Here is an 18,656-nt window from a genome sequence, read left to right as displayed (position 1 = left end):
TCTGCAGTGCTCTTGCCTGCACTGGGAGACCAAGAGTGGCCTGGTCCCCTGATCTAGTGACCAGGCTAGCCCTCTCCTGTGTTCACAGCCAGCCCTGCCTGCCCCCAGGAAGGTAAGGGCCCCCACCCTGGCACAGCCTCAGCAGTCCTCTGTTAGGTCACCCCTCATATGTTCCCACCTTCCCAAGAACCTGAATAAGACCAACAGGGCTGTGGCCTTCAATGGTCAAGGGACATACCGAGAAAGCGAACTTCCCCATGTGGACAAAGGAAAGGCAAGGAGAGAGGGACCCAGAGGCAGGTCAGGGACTAAGTTGGTCCCCAAGCCCCTTGGCGTGACCGAGCCCCAGCACAGCTGTGACATTAGCAGCCGGCATTTGAAGCACAATAATAATTCTTCAGATCAAAGCAGCTCCGTCTTTAGACAATTATAGTAAAATTGAAGCTCTCCTCTAAAAGAAACACATGCTCTTGTTGTGTTTTCCCCCCGCCCCCTCCTTATTTTATTCTTTATGAACAAATTGGTTTTCAGGGCTATAGAAAGAACCGATTGGAAGCTTAAATTCTCACTGTCTGCCCAGGGGTGGATTCGCAGGGGTGGACATGGAACATCTGAAAGCTGATTTTTTTTTAAATTGATATCCAAGAATAAAAGGGAGAATGGTAGGAGAAGCTGATCAGGAATGAATAAAGTCTCCTTTTAAGCTGAAATAACCCCCTCCCCCCATCTTCCCTCCAGAAAAGCCGGACTGTAATTGCTTGCAATCACTCGGCACAAATTGTCTGCTCGTATTTGCTTTTTAATTTTGTATAATCTGGTCCATTTCGCTCTCTCTGCCTTTGAGCTTAACCTCTCTCTTTTTCTCTCTCTCTCTTCCTCTTATTCCTTCTCTCTTCCTCTCTCTCTTTAATTCTTCAGGGCTGTTCAAAAAATTAGTAATAATTCTCAGTGATATTTGATGGCTTTTACCAAGCAAAGGCACTCAGGGAAAAGAAAAAAAAAAAATACACACACACACACACACACACACACACACACACACACCAGAATAGAATAGATCCAGGCTGCATCTGCTTCAATGTTCATTTCTGCTTCCAAAGTATTGTTTATTTTAGTGAATTAATACAGTTTCTTAAGGCAAGGTAGACATTTTAATTAAAAACTAGACTGACCCCAAAGTGAGCAAAGAAAAAGCCAGAACAAGAGAGGCGATTTCTCAGGGTAAATGTGCATCATTTCCTTCTAGTTTTAAGCAGGCTTATGTCTACTGGCCCAACAGATCCCCACTTGCTCTCACTCTAACGGGTGTGCATTCTGTTCAATGTGCTGCAATGTCCGTCCTGCCACCTCACCAGCCGATGTTTGTTGTGTCTGTTCTTCTGCTTGTATTTTAATTCTGTGGGGCCCAGTGAACCTGGAAGGAGACACATCCATTGGTATTGCTTACTTCTCAACTATATAAAAGGTGATAGGGATGTGAGGGGGCATGCAGGTGGGAGAAGTCCAGCAGTAAAACTCAATGGGCAGAAAAAAGAAGAAAAATAGAAAAAGATGTGGGTGTGAAGAGAAGGTACACAAGGTGAAAAGCACAGGTGATTCAAGAAGCCACGGCTGTGACTCAGATTCAAATATATGCTTTCTGTGGGCACCATATGCTGTGGTCTTCTGGAAGAGACATTATATATGCCAAGAAAAAGAACTTTAGTTGAGCAGCGTGGCTAAGGGTTTGATTTCTGTCCTGCTTTGGATCCTTACTGTGTGTTTGTTTACAGCTTATTTCTCTGTATTTCAGTTTCCTTCTCTGTAAGGTTAGAATGATGATATAACCTTCCTTAGGGGGTCACTTATGTGAAATAGCAAATGCGAAGTGCACAGCAGATGCTTAGCATGCTTAGCATGTTTTAAATGCTCATTAACTATTAACTATTATTATCATTATTTCAGTTTATTATCAAATTACTTAATCAGGATTCAATCAGGGAAGTAGATACGAATATTATGAAATAAAGAATTTATTGTAGACTTTAGAAGTGCACACTTAGGGAAGAAAGTGAGGAAGCAAGATCTGGAAGGAGAGCTAGAGAAACAGAGAAAAATCACTGGCCTGGTGGTTCCACTGCAGAATTCTACTACATGTTTAAGGAATTATCACCAATTCTACATAATTTCATCCAGGAAGAGGAAAAAGTAAAAATACTTTTCCAATCTATTTCATGAAATTAATGGTATCCTGATAGCAACACCAGACTAAGACAGTACCAAAACAAAACAAAACAAAACAAAAACAAAAACAAAAAAACCCTGCAGGAAAACTATGGACTGATAAACCTCATGAACATAGATGCAAAAGTTTTTAACAAAATGTTAGCAAATACATATCAGCAATATACAAAAAGAATTATATACCATAACCAAGCAGGGTTTATTCCAGGAATGCAAAACTGTTTGTGTATTCAAAAATCAAACAATATAATCCATCATATTAACAGGCTAAAGAAAGATTGCATAACTATATCAATTGATGCAAGAAAGCATTTGACAAAATTCAATACCTATCCATGATAAAAATGCTCAGAAAAATAGGAAGAGTCAACTTTATAAAAAGCATATACAAAACCCTACAGCAAACATTATACTTTACTTTTTTAAGTAGGCTTCATGCCCAGCATAGGGCTTGAACTCATGACCCTGAGATTGAAACCTGAACTGAGATCAAGGGTCAGACGCTTAACCAACTGAGCTACTCGTGTGCCCCACAAACATTATACTTAATGATGAAAGACTGAATGCCTTCCCTCAAAGATCAGGAATAAGGCAAGGATGACAACTCTCACATTTCTGTTCCACACAGTGCTGGAAGTTCTAGTCAGTGCAATGAGGCCAGTGGAGGAAATTAAAGGCACAAGATTACAAAGGAAGAAATAAAATGATCTTCACTTCCTTTTTTAAAAAGATTTTATTTATTTATTCATGAGAGACACAGAGAGAGAGAGAGAGAAAGGCAGAGGCACTGGCAGAGGGAGAAGCAGGCTCCACACAAGGAGCCCAACGTGGGACTCGATCCCAGGTCTCCAGGATCACACCCTGGGCCGAAGGCAGGCGCTAAACTGCTGAGCCACCCAGGGATCCCCTGATCTTCACTTCCAAAAGACATGATTGTCAACTAGAAAATCCCTAAGACTCTACAAAAATTAATAATAAAACCATCTAGAATGAATATGCAAGTTTAGTAAAGCACATACAAGATACACATACAAGAACCAATTGCATTTCTATAGACTAATAATAGATGCATGAAAATAAAATACAGTGCTATTTATAATAGCTTAAAAATGAAGGCATGGGTGTAAATCTAACAAAACATGCATATCTTGTATGTTGAAAACTACAAATACTGACAAGAGAAATCAAAGAAGACCTAAATGAATGGAGAGAAGTACTATGTTCATGGTTTGGAGTATTCAACATGGTAAAGATGTCAATTTTCCTAGAATTGATATATTCCCCAATGTAATTCCTATAAAAATTCCAGCAAAGTATTTTTATAAATATACATGTAGTTATTAAGAAAATTTATATGGAAATTCAAAGAAACTAGAATAGCTAAAACTGTTTTAAAGAAGAGTAAATATATGGGAGGAAATCAATCTATCCAATATAAAGACTTCTTACCTCACTACAGTAATCAATGCTGTGTGGTATCATCACACACATCAGTAAAGAAGAATAGAGAACCCTGAAATGGACCCACACAAATATGCAGAAATTATTTTTGACAAGGATATGAAAGCAATTCAACAAAATAAAGATAGCCTTGCAGCAAATGTTGCTGGTGCAATTGGACATCCATGGGCAAACAAAAATAAACTTCAACCTAAGTTCACAAAATAAACAGAAATTAATTCAAAGTGGATTGCAGAGTTAACTATAAATCATAACATTACAAAACTTTTAGAAAAAATAGGAAAAAGTCTTTAGGATCTAGGGCCAGGAAAGATTTGTCAGTGTTGACACCAAAAGCCCAATCTATATAAGGAAAACTTGATAAATTGATTCAACAAAATTAAACACTGGCCAAGAAAGATTTCTTAGTGTTGACACCAAAAGCCCAATCTATATAAGGAAAACTTGATAAATTGATTCAACAAAATTAAACACTCTTGCTATGTGGAAGATCTTTTTAGGATGAAATAATAAGCTACAAAGTGGAAGAAAATATCTTCCTATCCAACAAAGGACTAGTTTCTAGACTATATAAAAACTTTTAAAACTCAATGGTAAAAAATAAAAATAAAAAAGCAACGATCCAATTAGAACATGGCAAATGACATGAAGAGTCAGTCATTTCACCAAAGATGATATACAAATAGGAAATAAGCACATGGAAAGATGTTCAACATCATTAGCTATTTGAAAAATACAAATTAAAACCACAATGAGCTATCATTACACACCTATTAGATGAGATAAAATAAAAAGCATAGTGACAACACCAAATATTGGTAGGGACACAGAGAAACCAGATCATTCATACATTGCTGGTGGGAATGCAAAATGATACAACTGTTCTAGCAAAGAATTTCAGAGTTTCTTAAAAACTAAACATGTGACTATATAACCCAGCCATTGTGTTCCTGGGCATTTAATTCCAGAGAAATGAGATATACCATGCAAGAACCCATATATGAATGTTTATAACAATTTTATTTGTTATAATAAAAAACCTGGAAACAACCTAGTCATCTTTAAACAAAGTGTGGTACACCTATACTGTGGAATTCACCCACCAATAAAAGGAACAAACTATAGATACAGCAGCTTAGATGAACCCCCAGAAAATGATGCTGAGTGGAAAAGCCAAACCCAAAAGGTTACATACTCTATGATTTTATGTATATAACATTATCTAATTGACAAAATTACAGAAATGGAGAACAGATTTATAGTTGCCAAGGACTGAGGAGAGAGTAGGAATGGGAGGGAAGTAGATATGGCTATAAAAGGTCAATAGGAAAGATTTCTGTGATGATGGAAATGTTCTGTATCTTGACTGTATCAGTGTCAGGATCCTGGTTGTAATATCGTCCTGTAGTTTTGAAAGATGGTGTCACAGGAGGAAACCAGGTAGAGTACATGTGACCTCTATGTATTGTTTCTCAAACTGCAAGTGAATTGGCAATTATCTCAAAAAAGTTTAATTAAAAGAAAAAAACAGCTCAGTACATCCAGTGACTCTACAAACGTTTCCACTTTTAAAATTAAATCAAGTTTTTGTGTTTTCTCTGGTCTTGTTGGGAGGAATTAACTTAGTCTATCTCAAATGTATGCCTATTCTTTCTTCCTCCCCAACCTTATTGATACCCATCAACAGGTAAGCAAGTTGGGAGGAAGAGAGATGCTGTACAAGGCGGTGGATGAGTTTGTTTGGTTCACTTCAGTAATTATGGAAATGAGCTTCTTAGGCAAGTCAGTTGGAGTACTCTAGACTGGAATATTTCTTCTCCTTGTTGTAGGCAGGTTTTAATTGCCTAATATGAAACCTTATTGACATGTTTCAGTTATGTTGGTTCCCTAATTATTTCAAGCAGGGAGAGGAGAGTTTCCAGAGCAGGTGATCAGAAATCATTTTATTTTTTTTTAAAGAATTTATTTGTTTCTTTGTTTTAAAGAGAGCAAGTGAGTGAGAGAGCAGGGGGAGGGGCCGAGGGAGAGGGAATCTCAAGCAGAATCCACCATGATCATGGACACAGGGCTGGATCCAACAAGGTTGCCAGAGATGGCAACCTGAGCCAAAATCACGAGCCAGGCGCTCAACCAGCTGAGCCAACCCCACACCCAAGAAATCATTTTAGAAGTATTATCAAGAAAGAAAATATCATACTAAAGATTGGGGGATAAAAGTTGGGACAAGGAAGAGGTGAACTATAGTAGAGAGAGGAAGGTGATAAGCATGAGGACAAAAGCCAGGAGAGTCAGAGCAGTTCAAAGGTCAGGTATAAGGATTTTACTTGGATGTCTTAGGCAGCAGGTAACCACTCTGGGACTGAAAATTTTGTCTAAAAGGAAGAGAGAAGAAGAAAGAGGGAGAATAATAAGAAAGAAAAGGAAGTTATAAAGAGAGAGGGAGAGAGATTTAAGGATAGATTTTTTAGTTGACTAAAGAGGAGACAGAAAAAGGAGAATCAACAGCTATTACCAAAGTAGGAAACCATTGGGGGCAAGGGTTGCGATGATGCAGACCGAAATGGCCCTGACACCTTTCTGTGAAGCCAGCACGTCGAAAGTGACAGAAAGACCTTTCCAACTACTGAGCTCAAGCACCTTCTTCTTCAGGTAGTGTCAATCTTCTCAGAAGGAAGCTGGGATGGAATGCAACTCCAACCAGGCTTATGTGTCCTCAACTAGGCTGTGTGCAAAGAACTTTCCATGCATTATCTCTTTTAGGCATCACCATGAATCTGGTATTACTCTCTCATTTTATAGGTGACTGAGTGAGGTTCAGAGAGATTATGTGGCTCCTGCAAGGTCTTTCTGCTAGTAAGTAGCACATCTACCTGGAAGGAAACTTTCCACCTCCCACAATGCAATCAAAGCCAGTTGCTTCAGGGCTGCTACTGGTCTATGAAACGAAGGTCAGGTCTCATGGCCTCCATATTTGATGACCAGGATTTATACTCCCAGTGGGAGTGTCTCATCATTACCTCTTGACCCATCAGGCTAATTTCAAGGGAAATGCTACCCCATGGAAGAAAACTGTCGGTTTCCTCGATAAAAATCCTCCAACATTGGAAGGACTATATTGGTTTTAGGAGGAGGGAGGGTATAGAAAAGGGAGTGAAGTGGGTCTTCCAGTTTACTCAGAAACAGAAGGTGGTGGTCCCCCTTCATTTCTAAGATTGGTGCACTTCCTCCCTTCTAAATGTTCTCTCTAGTGTGTCTGATCCTAGAGCTCAGGATCCTTCCATTACATCATACTGAAGGGAACTTATGGGATGATACTCTGACTGACCATTCAAGTGCTTTTGCCTGAAAGGTTATTACAAAATTTGAAAGGGAGGTAGGCAGAGAATTATCAATACTTAAACTGAATGCGTATGGTTTTTGGTAGTTGATGGTTAGTAGTTTTTTGTTAAATAAATAAATTATCAAATGCAGTTTGATTCCATCTTTCCATCCAGATAGAACATAGTATGACATCTGGATCTCATTCTCCAGGCCTTGGAGCAGCTTCTCATTCATTTCAAGGTTGTAATTTTCATTTTGATGTCAAGGCAGCTACTTTTAGAACCGAAACAGAAGAGATGAAAGCTTGTGATTTTTGAGTGGCACCTCTTTTTTTTCTTTACCATATTTGGCTTTGGTCTTTTCTATCAGAACATATCGTCCAACGTTTTCACAGTTTTTAGCAATAAGTGTTCTATGTCGAGAAAGTAAAATTTGCCTGAGATTGAATTGTTGTGGATATTTTGTAGAGGATGTAGCCCCAGTGACACTTTGGTTTGTGTTTATCTTTTTGCTTTGTGTAGTATACAAGGTGATCTATGTAACCACATGTGCCTTTCTTTGATGCAGAAGATGGATGGATGGATAGATGGGTGGATGGATGGATGGATAGATGGATGGATGGGAGGAAGGGAAGGAGGGAGAGAGAAAGGAAGGGTGGAAGGAAGGAAGGAAGGAAGGAAGGAAGGAAGGAAGGAAGGAAGGAAGGAAAGGGAAGGGAAGGGAAGGGAAGGGAAGGGAAGGGAAGGGAAGGGAGGGAAGGAAGGAAGGAATATCTTTAATTTGGAAATTGACCCCATCTCTAGCTACTTTAAGAACTCAAGAAATTGAGAAAGCTCTTTCTTTTCTTTTCTTTCCAGGGACTTGAAGAGGGAAATGAGGAGCAGCTATAAAGTGTCCGTGTCTCATGACCCTGTCAGATTCTCGGGGAAATGAACATATACAGAAGGCTACAGGATTTCCTAGCAAAAGAGGCAGCAGGTTTCTGACTCTTGAAAAGAACTCTACCCTCTCTCACACATTCCCCATTGATGGGAGTGCTCCTCCAGCACCCTGATCTTTTTTGGATTGTTTCCTGGACTGGAGAAGTCTGACTCAATTTTCCCCCAGGTAAGTGATACTTCTCCTTCAGATTCTAAGAATTCTAAAGAATAAAAAGAAATAAACAAATGCAAGGATAAAGAAATAAACATTGCATTGTTTGGGAAAGGGCACCCATTGCCTGGGTGCTAGGGCATGTGCCACAAGTGAAAATAATATTGGAAGCCTCTACAACCTAGGTTATAGGATTTCTCCAGTTGTGCCCCCTCTGTCTTTCCCAAATCAAACATATTCCCTCTGTAAAAATAAATTGGTACCTGCTTCTTAACAAACAAAACCTTTGAGGGCAAAAAAAAAAAAAAAAAAGCAATATTAAAAAAAAGAAGAAGAAAATTACACATGTATTTTCTCCTGACATAGTTTTAAAAGTTGTTTGTAGCTGATTTACAATGCTCATAGTATTCGGCTTTTCATTTGAAATTCTAATAAGTGCTTTGAATGGGTTGGAGCTTGTTAGAAAGTAAAGGGAATGAAATGTCTTCACTGGATTGTGTGGTTTTACTGGCTTCCTCATGGATGTCCTAGTTCTCTCTTCACTGTCACCTTTCTTTCCATGGAATATTGTTGAGTTGATAGGACAACAAAAGCCAATATGGAATCAGAGGATGGCTGTGTAGAACCATCATGTAGGCTCCATCTTTGCAGTCCTCTGGATCTATATTTCCACCTCTTGGCCTGCATATTCCTTTAATGTGCAAGTAAATTAGAAGAATTATTTTTTCCGTTCTCACCAAGAAATTATCCTCTAAAAAATACAAATATAAAGTTTCTGGAAAGTGTTTGGACCTCTCAAATCAAAGGTGCTATTTTTATGGACTAAACATGGTCACTTTTGTTCTAAAAGCAAGTGTTAGCTGATATAAAAACCAGGCCTGTGCAGATCTTGGTTCCTATCAATAGGCCATGCTGTAATTCTATAAGCTGCCCCATCTGTGATGGGCACCAAACAAAGTTATAATGATTTTAAAAAAGGAAGTCAAGTCAGAATTCATTAATGATAAGCTTCCATTTCCAAATCATTTAAAAAATAAGTAGCATGTTCTTGGCGTTAAAGGTCTAATTCTCATTTGGTCTGACCTTGGCAAAGATAAATTAAGGCCCAGGTTATTTTGCTATAGCAGCTGTTTTTTCTGCTTTATGTTCTAATATCCTCAGTTTCCCAACATTGTTATTATAAATGATGGAAAAATCTTGAATATTTGCGTAACATTATAGAAGATTTGTGATTGAAAGGATAGGATGTTACTTATGCAAATCATATATATCTCTTCCTGTGTGTCTGTAGTCACTTCTCAATCCTCCTCTGGCTCCTCTTCCTTAACCACACAGCCCCTTTCTGGGGGATGACTTTGTAACTTGGAAAAAGAAATAGGAATTGTGAAGGGTTTGAGTGGGTTGAGGAATGAATAGAAGATGAAGAAATTGAGAACATGAGGATTGGCTCTTCTGAGAAATTTAGCTGTGTGAATGAGGTGAAAGGGCTTTGATATTTGCTAACTAACCTGAATAAAATTTCTGGAGAAATGGCTGGATTTGGCAGGTCTAATGGTCTCAATACTGTGTTCAGGGATTCAAAGAACACATGTGAAATCCTTATAAGATACTTATTCCCTTGGGATTTTCATCAGCTTCAAAATTGTAAGTAGTTTTATTGTCTGCTGTTTGCTTCAAAGAACATGCCATCTTTATATCATCTGTAAAATAGTTTCTGGTTGCATAAGGTTGTCTGGATTTTCTCTCTAGAATAAAAGCAACAGGGACCCAAAATGGCAGCAAAGGCATGGCTGCATATCAAGGCCTCTTAGGATGTTCCAGGTATCTCTTGTTGCCTTACAAACCGCCTCAAAATGCAGTGCTGGAAAATGATGATGAGTTTATTACTCTCCTGGGTTCTATGGCTCAAGAATTCAGATAGGGCGCATTGGGGATGCTGCCGTCTTTGTTTAGGGCTCAGGGTTAGTTGAGTGGGATTATTGGCTATGTTGGATTCAACAGCCATGTTTTCATGTGACCATATTTCTGGCATCTGAAGAGGTTGAAAAAATGTTTTACGTACCTAGGATTTCCTATGTGTTTTAGACTCCGTGGTGTCTTTCTGCCAGCTAGAAGAGTTCATTATATTTTTAATGTGATTAAAAAATTTAAATAAAATAGTGATTTTTATATATAGACTTTGATGAAAGATGTGTTTTTAAAGCAGTAAATTAAAATCTCATTAATATTTCAATGAGAATATTTTGTGCTTATCTGTTTCATCTCTATTTTTGACCTATGGCTTAGAGTTCACAGCATGAAGGAGATGGTGAAATCTGTTCACCATAAAATGTTAATTATAAGTAAATTACAGCACAAACGTTCAATCAGCCACATTAATTCTATATAAAGTGAATTATTGTAGCAGAAAATTTTGAAATGTGACTGAATTTTGTAATCTTCAGTTTCCTTTTTTCTTCCTTTTACGCCAACTCTGATTCCCATGTGTTTATTCCAGAAACTCTGAGTTCTTTGTGTAGAGTTGAGCTCATTCTACTCACTGTGTTTTCAAAGTTAAATACAGTGTGCACCACCCCCCTCCATCTCTCCAAATGATTCTGATTTGTACATAACTCTGTTTGCCCATGGCAACTTAAATGAAAGCTTTGATATTTTTCAAGCAGAGTTTGGCTTTTAAATGAAGGTGTTGGGTTTGTCATATGAAAGGGTTCTCTCCTAAAATATGATCAAAATGTCCTCACATTTGTCACATATATATATATTATATATATATAATATATATATATATTTGTCATTTTTCTCTTGGATTTAGGTCTGTTTTAAAGTTGCAAACATAAACAAAAACCAATGGATCTTCCATCTAGGATCATCTTACTCACAGAAAAATAGTAAGGGAATCCAAAATCTTACCCAAAGAGTAATAATAATTTAGAAAATGCTTAAAACATCCAGACTGCATATGGCAGCTAAGCTAATTTAATTGTTCATTAGAAACAAAAATACAGGTGCTTCCTTGAACAAGTATGCCTCTATATATTCATTTTATAATCAGAAATAGGGCTACTGCTCATTATTAATAGGATATTGAATGCAGTGACTAGATGCCGTTAGGTACTTTATTCAAAAGAAGATACAGATTTTGCAAAATACTAGGGGGATTACTTTTTATTCCTTGGTATAACTAACAGTCAACTGAATTTAAATAAGTAGTCTAAAGGAATTGCAAGCAGGAGCTTTCAACTTGTAGTTATCTTTAGGTCTAAAGTATCTTATGATGGATCCGGTATGCCTCCTTCCTCTTATCAAGGTCTAGTGCATCCTAGTGGTTCTAGAATGTTTATGTTAAAAATTTGGATCGTATTCTGGAGGATCCATTTCAGATCCTTAAGACAGCAGCTGCCAGCGCTCTCTGATTTTATCTCACCCACTGTGCTAACATGATTACTCAGGTATCTACTCGGTGACCTCGAGAGAACTCCATGACTTAATGGAACATAAAGAATAGTACATGTATTGTTGCCTACCAATGTCTGGCTTCTGTATTAAGGATCAGTGTCCCCATTAGTTGAAGGAGGTAGTCTTTGTTCCCTCAGATAAGCCATTCCATTTAACACTCATTAACTCAACAGAAGGCTGAAACATCCAAGAAAAATGGAAATGCTTTATAGACTGGATTAATAAAGGAAGATGCAGAAATGGGAATCAGAGTACTACTAAGAGAAAAAAAAAACAACTCCCGCTATAAGAGGGATGAGGGAAAGAATTTCCAATTTGCTAATGGAAGAAGCTGTTAATCTGCAAATGTATGCAGGCATTGGTGAGTCCCTTTGACATGCTCAGGAAACCTTGAGGATTAAAATAGCTGAGAGAGTCAGAATTAGGGATCTGGTAACCATTAAGAGAAAAAGAAGAATCTGCTTCCTAAGAGGCTAGATCTTCTAAAGAAAGTAGCAGAATAAACAATGTAGTAAAGTTGAAATGACAGCTACTTTTTTTGGAACCATAAGCAGAAATAAATAACAATAAAAATAAAAATGATGTGATGCTTCCATTATCATTTTCTCCCCCTTTCTTGATGCCCCAATTTCACGATCTGGGTTCTTAGTATCTTCCAGCTTCTACTTTTCTTTTCTACCACATACAAAATCATAAATACATTGATAACGAGGTGACAGATGCCTGTATTTTTTCTTTTATAGAGCGATGACTACTGTTTTTGTAAAAATTGTATATGTTCACATTATAAAATTAGAAATGGAAAAGTACAAAAAAGAAAGCAGAGCTTCACTAAAAGTCTCGCCACTCAATAACAGTCGTCTCTCTCAACTGGTGAACACTTCTCCCAGAATTTATCATGTACGTAGAAAAAAGAGAAAAGCAAGAGAAACAGACACAATGAAGTGCCCAAGGAGACTGAGAAAAACTGAGATTTTTAAAGATTTTTATAGATTTTTTGTATGACAAAAAAAAACTATTAAGGCCAATCATACTAAATTATTTGGGGGGGTACTAAATTATTATATGAAAATTTAACAAAAAATTTAGAGGTGAAACTAAAGAAATTTTGGCTCCTGGGTGTGTGTGTGTGTGTGTGTGTGTGTGTGTGATATTTTTCTTTAGAATGTACGTCTTAAGTGATCTATCTATGATTAAGAAAAATTAGGAAAAAACTTTGTCTAGATTCCTTATTCTTGTTTAACTTCATGTTTCAGGATTATATAATAGTGGTTTACTCCCTGCTTAAAAGATGAGAAAATTAGCACACAACCACCCAATTTCCTTCCTGTTTCTTGGTATTTAGTGGTTATTGATTTACTTTGTCAAAGTGGTGACATTTGTCATCTTGTTCTCAACCATGAAAACACATTACTTTTGTCATAATTTTATACATCTATATTCAGATAACAATTCAATGCTCGATTCAAGTTTTTAGGCCTGTGTTCTTAGATTATTAAAATTCCCTTTCTTTTTTAGTTGGATGAACTTTGTTTTTAAATAGACCTTTAGAAGACATTTAAATGCCACATTTTAAGCTTTGCATGCTTGAGAGTGTCTGTTGCTTTTTTATTCAAGGTGTAGAATGAAGGCATAGGAAGTAAAATAAAAATGAATTAATGAATAATTAAAGGGACACGTTAGCTGGTGGTAAAATTTTCAGATCATGCTTTCTTTCCTCAGAACTTTGGGAAACCTTTGTTCCTTGTCTCCTGGCACCGGGTACTGTCCTTTAATCACAAAGTTGTCATTTATATATTGATTGGTAGATAGACTAGTGGAGTCCATACTGGGAGTTCTTTCATATTTGAGAATGTCTCAATGTTGTGTTTGTATGTGAACATGAGCTTGACTGGATATGATTTCCTACATAGCATACTTTTTTCCTTTAGCACCTTCTAAATATTGCTTCCTTGTCTCCTGGGATTAATGCTATGGAAAGGACTGAGGATCATCTAATTTTTTTGTTTATAGAGAATTTGATTTTTCTACCTGAATAACTAAAAAGCTTTTTTCTTTATCCTTTAAACTCAGCAGCTAAACCAGAATATTCTTAGCATAAACTAATTAGTGTCAGTATATTCCTAGAATATACTGTGTCCTTAGATTGATGATCTATTTCTTGTTTTTTTAAGAAACGTTTCTTCCCCATATATATCAGAATTTTATCCCATGTGTTGTGTTCTCTGCTCCAGGGCCATTCATTATTTTTTTCTTTATCTCTTTTCCTTTTCATTCATTAAGATTATCTCAAGCCTTTCCCCTCTGCCACGAATTCTATTTTCAGCCATGTTTATTACATTCTACTTATGCTCATTTATTTATTCATTACATAATGATGTTTTGATCTTCCATTTGTCTCCGAAGCCCCACAATCTTTTTCTTGTATCATTTTGCTACTTTAATAACCTACTGTTTAGTAACTATTTTAGTAAATTTGTGACATATTAAAGTATTCTGTAGCATGAAGTACTCAAAAAAACTCTACTTTTCCTTGGACTGTGTTTCCTTCCAGGTGAGTATTCCATCTCTCTTCTGCGTATCTTACTTCCTTTTTAATGTTCCTTCTTTTGAAATCCTGACTTAATGTGGGGAGGTCTCTTACTGGATTCATTACCCTGGATGGGCTGTGAGCCTACTGATATCTCCCCCACCTCACATCTAAAAGGCTGTCAAAATCAAAATCCAAATTTTCACATTTGGCAAATATCCTCACTCACTGACAAATGCCAGTGGGCTAAAGAAGGGCTCTTGCACTCCCTGTTTCTTTCAGAGTTCTAGAAGTCCCTTTAGTTTGACCGGCTTCTTGATTTCTCACTATTCTATGCTTTAAAGATGTTTTAACGCATAGGAAATTGTTTTTAGCCAAAGGTCTAGTTTAAAAGAATTAGTTTGCCATCATTAAAATATAGAAGTCCCTTCATGTTTTTAAAAAAAATTATTCATGGGATCCCTGGGTGGCGCAGCGGTTTGGCGCCTGCCTTTGGCCCAGGGCGCGATCCTGGAGACCCGGGATCGAATCCCACGTCAGGCTCCCGGTGCATGGAGCCTGCTTCTCCCTCTGCCTGTGTCTCTGCCTCTTTCCCTCTCTCTCTCTCTCTCTCTGTGTGACTACCATAAATAAATAAAAATTAAAAAAAATTATTCATTCACTCATTCATTGATTCACTGGTTCATTCATTCACTCATTCATTTGTTTGTTTGTTCTAGCTTAATGTGTGAAGCCATATGGAGATCTTTTTGCACCAGCAGATGTTGGATAAATCTTACTGCCCCCTTCTGATTTTATCTGAGACCTGTTTTTCCTCCTCCCAATAACTTAACGCTCCATCCTGTTGTCCATATCCACAGTACTTTGAAAGAGGGATTATTCTGATGGACTTTGTCTCAGAGAATCAAGACACAGAATCTCCTGAGATTCTGGTAAATGTCCCTCCTCAGAGTTCACTTCACTGAGTTGGGAATATATCTTTTTACCCTGAAGCCCTTGCTCTAAAATATTGAGTCTAGGAAGTTTTTCCTGCCCCTAATAAGACTGAGATCATATAGTGGTAGGGCTTCCATTCTTAAAATTACTTTCCTGAATCAACCCACTCTGCTTTTCATTTGTTTCCAAACTGTGAGATATTCAGGGAAAATTCTAAACATTTTCTTTACTTCTTTCTACATTATTCTGATGTTCAGGGTCTAGTTGAAAACAGCATTGAGGTACACCAAAATATTATTTCCTCCTCCTCTTCTTAAATGATATTTTTTGAAGTCTGTACTTAAGGCTACACCATTTTCTTTGTTTGACTACCACTGGTGAGCATTTTGCTGATTTTCATTACTTTTTGTTCCTTCTGGTAGATATTAGAGCAGGGAGATTCTGGGTTCTTTTTTTTTTAAGATTTTATTTATTTATTCATAGACACAGAGAGAGAGGCAGAGACACAGGCAGAGGGAGAGAAGCAGGCTCCATGCAGGGAGCCCAATGTGGGACTCGATCCCAGGTCTCCAAGATCACACCCCAGGCTGCAGGCGGCGCCAAACCGCTGCACCACCTGGGCTGCCCAGATTCTGGGTTCTAAATTCACTCCCTCATCTCCCCCGTCACATACAAACCTAAGATTCTGCATTTTAGAGAATGCAGAACCTCCTAGCAATATTGATGCTGTCCCAACTGAATGACCACATGTCTTTATTTGGATTCTCTTAGAAATAGACCCTGAGACAAATATCTGAGTAAAAGTGATTCTATCTGTAGGGTGAGCTGAAGACCTAGAAGAAGTATGGGGAAGGAAAGTAGGGAAGAGAAGGTGCTAAGAAAGAGTATATTAGAAAGCAAGTTGACATTGTAGGCAACAGAAGCTTAGTTTAAATAGTAAAATTCAAAGAGTACCTGGGTGGCTCAATTGGTTAAGTGTCTGCCTTGAGCTCAGGTCATGATCCCAGGGTTCTGGGATCAAGCCCCACATTGGGCTCCCTGCTCTGTGGGGAGCCTGATTCTCCTGGTCCTCCCACTTGTGCTCTCTCTCACTATCTCTGTCTTTCTCTTAAATAAATAAATAAAATCTTTTTTAAAAATAATAAATAGCAAAACTCAGAGAAGAATGGATAATACACATGTTATAGTTATCCCACCCAAGGGAAAAGGGAGCTGGTGTTTTTATACACTAATTCCTGTTATTCATTGGTTAAGACTTGCTCCCAGGGATGTTAATTCCCTTTCACATTCTACCTGCCACATGTTTAAGCAGTGCAGCAGGCTCATATGGCCAAAGAAAGAGCTCAATGAGATGTGGTCTCTAGAAGTTGGGCTCTCATGCCCTGAAATGGTAAAATTCAAGGGAAGATAAGTAGGACATACCGTGTGATTGTGAATTTTAGCCCTCTTGGCACTTGGATAGAGTAAGACTGGGAAGAAAAGAGATCATCCTAAGGCTGTTTGGTGGTTTCCTCCTTAATACCAAGTGTAGATCTTAGGCAATGTTCCCTCTAGTTTATTAGCTATATCATCCCTTCAAATTCAGTGGATGCACTTAGAAAAAATTAGGGGAAATAATTTGGGAGGCCTATAAAAGGGTGAGGGGCAGCTGTTTTAGTTAATAAACTAGAAAAACCGTGGATACTTTCTAGAATTAAATATATGTAATGACATATATGGAGACACACATGAATTCTACCCTATATATATATGAAAAAAATTTTTTTTGATGAAAATGTTTTTATAAGAAATGAGTATAGGTGAAATGATGAACACAAAATAAATGTAAGATGCAGAATGTTAAATGGGTACTTATGGACATTTCAATTTAGAGCATTAAGAATGTTGCTGAATTATATTCCCATCTGTTCTGATCTGACATACAGAGAAGGAATTACATAGTTCTTATGGAGGCCACCACATAAATACACTCACCCACAATCCTACTTTCAAATAATCCCTTTTAGGGATGCCTGGGTGGCTCAGCAGTTGAGCGTCTGCCTTTGGCTCAGGGTGTGATCCCGGGATCGAGTCCCATATCAGGCTCCTTGCAGGGAGTCTGCTTCTCTCTCTGCCTGTGTCTCTGCCTCTCTCTCTCTCTCTCTCTCTCTCTCTCTCTCTCTCTCTCTCTCTCTTTCTGTGTGTCTTATGAATAAAGAAATAAAATCTTTTAAAAAACCAAATAATCCCTTTTAAAAAAGTATCATACTGATTTCAGTTTTAGAAGGGACATTATTTTTGACTGCTATATATGTCATATGTTAGAATGGAGTCCCACAAATCCATCCCTTTCCTTCTGTGTGAACTATCTAACCTAGTGGCTAAAAAGTGGTCAATTACATTAAACCTGAGAGGGGTTTAGCAACTTGTATTAGCAAGCAAGTTGACATTGTGGGCAACAGAAGGTTAATTTAAGTAGCAAAACTCAAAAGGTACCTGGGTGGCTCAGTTGGTTAAGTGTCTGCCTTGGACTCAGGTCATGATCCCAGAATCCTGGGATCAAGCCCCACATTGGGCTCCCTGCTCTGTGGGGAGCCTGATTCTCCTGGTCCTCCCACTTGTGCTCTCTGTTGTCCACAATGCCAACTTTCCAAGCTTATTGATTAAATTAGAGAGAAAATGATCATGTTAAATACAGCAAGTTGGGGAATTCCAGTGAACTATTTTGCATATAAAGTATATATACAGAATAGTATACTTTGAAAGGTAGGTGTATTTCAGAAGTCCCACCCAAGGGATTTGAACTGTGTGTATATTCGTGTTGTAAAAAATACCAACTTGCCTTCAATCCTTATTTTAAAAAATGTTTTGGGTGTTCTGTGTATATTTTACTGAAGAAAAGCTAAAGCTAGGATGTCAGGTGGGTAAAGGGAGAATGTCTTGATAGTTACTTATGTTATATATATGTTACTACGTATAATATAATGTAATTATCAAATATTGTGATATTTGTTTCTCTTTTAAAATAAGAGAAAGCCAAGAAGTAAACTTAACTACTCACATATATTTTCTGTGGATATTTCTGAGTAATGATTTTCCATATATGTGGAGGGAGGAAGGGAGAGAAGGAGGCAGGGACTAGGGTAGACCAGAAGGAATGTGAAAGAGAATGAACTCCCCAAAGTCATGAAGCCTTGAAATCCTGAACTTTGGTTTCCATTAGCAAGAGATTTGGGTCAGACGTTAGAAACAACTTTTTGGTAGGCAGAGTGGATAAATAAACAGAGCAGATCTCTAAGGGATTTTGGAGAGTGCCCCCTTCTGAAGTGTTTTAGAGAAGAAACTACCATCTTTTATGAAAGGCTTATGTGAAAGGTCTAGGCCAGAATTTGAACATTATTATAATGCCTTGGAAGCTCTGCTTATTCTGCGAAGGGGGATTATCTATTGTTTTAGGAAAATGTACCTTCAGAAGCACATCTCAGTAACTTCCATCTACAGAACCATCTGCTTTACCCAACCTCTTGGTTTCCAAATCTTTACAGTATGTCACTAAACATTTGGGCTGCTCCATATCCTTACAGATTTGTATCTTCCACTCTTGATGTGTCATTGGCACGTTAGCTCTGAATTCATCTATGAATATACATGTTGTCAT

General features: G+C 37.7%; 1 protein-coding gene across 1 annotated transcript in view; it reads left to right on the top strand.

Annotated features, from left to right (window-relative positions):
* ZFHX3 (zinc finger homeobox 3) overlaps positions 1-18,656 on the top strand; it is a 956,897-nt gene that overhangs the window by 373,918 nt on the left and 564,323 nt on the right. The window contains exon 4 of the mRNA XM_072731601.1: positions 7,863-8,112. The gene's annotated coding sequence lies outside the window, so the exon portion shown is untranslated. The remainder of the gene's footprint in view (positions 1-7,862; positions 8,113-18,656) is intronic.

The sequence above is a fragment of the Vulpes vulpes genome, chromosome 12 (genome assembly GCF_048418805.1).
Source record: "Vulpes vulpes isolate BD-2025 chromosome 12, VulVul3, whole genome shotgun sequence".
Lineage (NCBI taxonomy): Eukaryota > Metazoa > Chordata > Mammalia > Carnivora > Canidae > Vulpes > Vulpes vulpes.
The sequence above is the reverse complement of the archived record's forward strand: the minus strand, read 5'-3'. Positions and strand labels throughout refer to the sequence as shown.